The 3,392-nt window shown below is 31.4% G+C and overlaps 1 non-coding gene across 1 annotated transcript; it reads right to left on the reverse strand.

The window, feature by feature from the left end:
* Window positions 1-41: 41 nt before the first annotated feature.
* Window positions 42-114, reverse strand: Trnak-uuu. Its single transcript has one exon. It is a non-coding gene; the product is annotated as a tRNA-Lys (tRNA).
* Window positions 115-3,392: the final 3,278 nt, after the last annotated feature.

Here is a 3,392-nt window from a genome sequence, read left to right on the forward strand (position 1 = left end):
GATATATTGAGTTGAATAAAGTTTAATGAAAAAAAAATGGACGCCCGAACAGGGACTTGAACCCTGGACCCTTGGATTAAAAGTCCAATGCTCTACCGACTGAGCTATCCGGGCCGATAAGAATATATTTGAAAATAAATATTGCCACATAGATTAGTGATGTAGATTTTTATTAATGGTAATAATTATCAGAAACAGATAAGCATAATGTATATTGCTTCTTAAACTTAGTTTTAGTCCTATTTAATAAATAAGTAATTGTATTACTCACCCACTAAATATTCTATTATTTCTATGCACAATACTGCTTTATTAACATTATATTTCAATTATTAGCTATCGTACGTCTCGGTCTGTGAATACAATAAACAAAATTACGATCAAAACCTAGTCTTAACTTTATCTGGAAATAAAATGGCATTTTATTTTATTGCATTTCCAATATTAATTACTTGTTGGCAGTTATAAAAATTATATTAAAGTAAGGTATTTTATAGTTTAAAACATATACTAAAACTATTGATAATCGAAATGTAACCTATTGGTAGACGGAATATTTACGCAACATTGGAGCTTATTTCATGCTTGCAAAACACGCTTTCAAAATGCTGTATGCAGATATATACTCAATAGAGGTTATAATTATTGCGATCATGATTCTGAAATTTTGTTTACAAATATATAATTAATAAAAAAGAGTGTGTGTACTTATGTACACGCGTTAGAATTTATACTTCTTTCGCGTATGGAAAAAAGATTAAAAACTAAAATGCAGTAGTGATTAATCTAAAAAGATTTTATTTAAATAAATAAACTAACTTTATGCGCGCGCATCGTAAAAATTCACTCTCATCATTTTTCTCCATCGCGCCAAAAGAAGTATAACTTCAAAAATGTTTTAATAATATTGGTCTTTGTCAATAACTTAAGTAAGCATACAAATGATAAAAAACTAGCTCACCTTAATAAACGCAGTTGCATAAAACATTGTCATGTAATCGACAATAGTGACAATAGTCGGAGTTCCTAGATTTTAGCGCACTTTGTAGTTTTGAAACGGAAGCCGCGAGGTCGCAAATCACAATGTTTCCGTGTTTCCCGCCAAATCCATTGTGACAGTTGAACGAACGATGACATTTGCATCTAAAAAAAGATACATATTATAAATCGATCTATTAAAAAAATTGACAATGAAGAGACTGGAATAAAAGAAATACTGTCAGCCAATCGATTATCTATAAGAAAATATATTATTACAATTATTATGATTTAATAACATTTATGTAGGATATTTTTTATTTATGTATGATATTTTTTTATTTTAGTTTGCATGTTAGGCATCTTTTATGTGTCAATGAAGTGCATAAAATAGTACTGTTCCTATCATACTTTTCAGTGCCGACACGATTTTAAAAAATATTCGAAATATTTACATAATTTAAATGAGTGCCATCTAGTGAAATTCTATTGAAAAAGTCTATTGGCTTGCTAATATTTTCCAAGCGGCAAATTAACGCACAACACTAAGAAAGCGTAAGTAGTAGACTATTTAGTTTGTTTCGTGTCAAATAGATGTCACTGTTACAAATGTATTATTAATGTATATGTATTCAAATTTTCACATTTCTTATTTGGTTTTATTTGATACATTTTAATTGTCTAGTATTTGGTATGAATGCGATACAATTATTATTATATTTCGAGACGTATTGCTGTCTTCCGTGCTGCACCCATGGGTGGCGCCGGGGTGAGGAGTGCGTAGGGACTTCTTCAGGTATCGGAGTCCTCCGCGCGCACTACGGCGGTGGTCGGGAGGCCTATATTTCGAGGCATATTATATTTTCTTATGACATGGTTTCCGTTACAATTGAAATCCTTACGTAACTGTCCTTAGTCAGACGTCACAAGTCCTTACTTTGTAACGTGACAGTTTTACTAATAGCAATTGGTACCACAAGATGTCTCTAGTTCACCTTGTTAATTCACCTTCGCTTGAAAATTAAAATGTCTTGTCTAAGATCTAAATCACGCTTTGTAATAGATGTCCTAGGACTGGGTCAGATGCGGCAACATTAAAACAAAACAAAGAAATAATATTCAAATCATAACCGGTTGAAAGAAAATATATTCATTTTTCCTTCAAAATTATATTCATTTTGTCTTTGCTACTAAAAATGTTTCCTACGCAACACAGTAAATATTTGATTTTTGGTTTGGAACTGATTAAGTTATAGTTTTCTAAGCCAGTTTTCGATTTCCCTTTAAAATAAAATCGCATGCGAAAATTATCTGTGGATAATAGCTATATCTTTTTGAAAAATGTTGTGTATGACAGAATATTGAGGTTTTTAACGAAGGAATTTAATTTGTTTTTTGAATTGAAAATTTTCCGGACATGATTTTTTAAGTTGATTACTACGGGAAATAAAATTATTTTCCTTTGGTCTGTTCGGACCATCATTCCAGAAAGTGTACCTTGAAACAACCTAAACAATTGACAACACATTTCAGGCAGTGTTGCTAGATGGTCAGTGCAACATACCCTAGCCTTATTTTATTTTCCCACAGAAATCTCCTAGGTTGCCTTAACCAGTTGAGAAAGACCCTCCACCCAGTATCATGTTTAGGACACATGTGGCCCGAAATCTGGGTCATTATGAGAACAACGTTAAGAATATTTTTAGTAAAAAAATATTCAAAAACCTTTTAATGGCAACACTGATTTCGGGCCTTATTTTGTACCATGAAGATCCCGCAAATACAGCGCTGTTCTTACGAGGCGTTGTGTATGTTATTTTTTTATAACTAGGAGCACTGGGTGTTTTAAGGGTACTGGCATCACGTGACGTAATTAGTTTATAGTACGAAATAGCCAGTCAGTTCAACTATTGGAATTTACAGAACTGGATTTAAGTTAGTACTTACGCTGTATGTGTTATAAAGCCCAATATATTATTACATATTTATTTGATTTTTTTTTAGATTTTATTGCAGATTTATATGTAAATATAAATTATTCATAAATAGGAAGTAGTATTTAACCATGTATAATAATTAGTTGTCTGTGAAGTCTTTAAACTAATAATCGAATTTCAACTATTTTTTATAGGTGCATAATTATATTTTCACCGATCAATCTCCTTCGTCTCTCCTCCATCTACACGACACTGGCGAAGTACCTTGTGCCCAGTTGGCACAAATTAAAGTCATAAAAAAATTATGGCAATGTACTGATATAAGGCCGCAAAAATTACTTTTATTGTAATCTTTTAATCGGTTTCTTACGTATTTGACTTATTCTGTTAAGGGACGCGAAATACAAGCATGAAAGGAACAGCAAATAAATTAAAAATGTATGGAAGTATAATAATGTATAATTAAACATAGATGTT

This window comes from Pieris rapae, chromosome 8, assembly GCF_905147795.1.
Source record: "Pieris rapae chromosome 8, ilPieRapa1.1, whole genome shotgun sequence".
NCBI classification, from domain to species: Eukaryota; Metazoa; Arthropoda; class Insecta; order Lepidoptera; family Pieridae; genus Pieris; species Pieris rapae.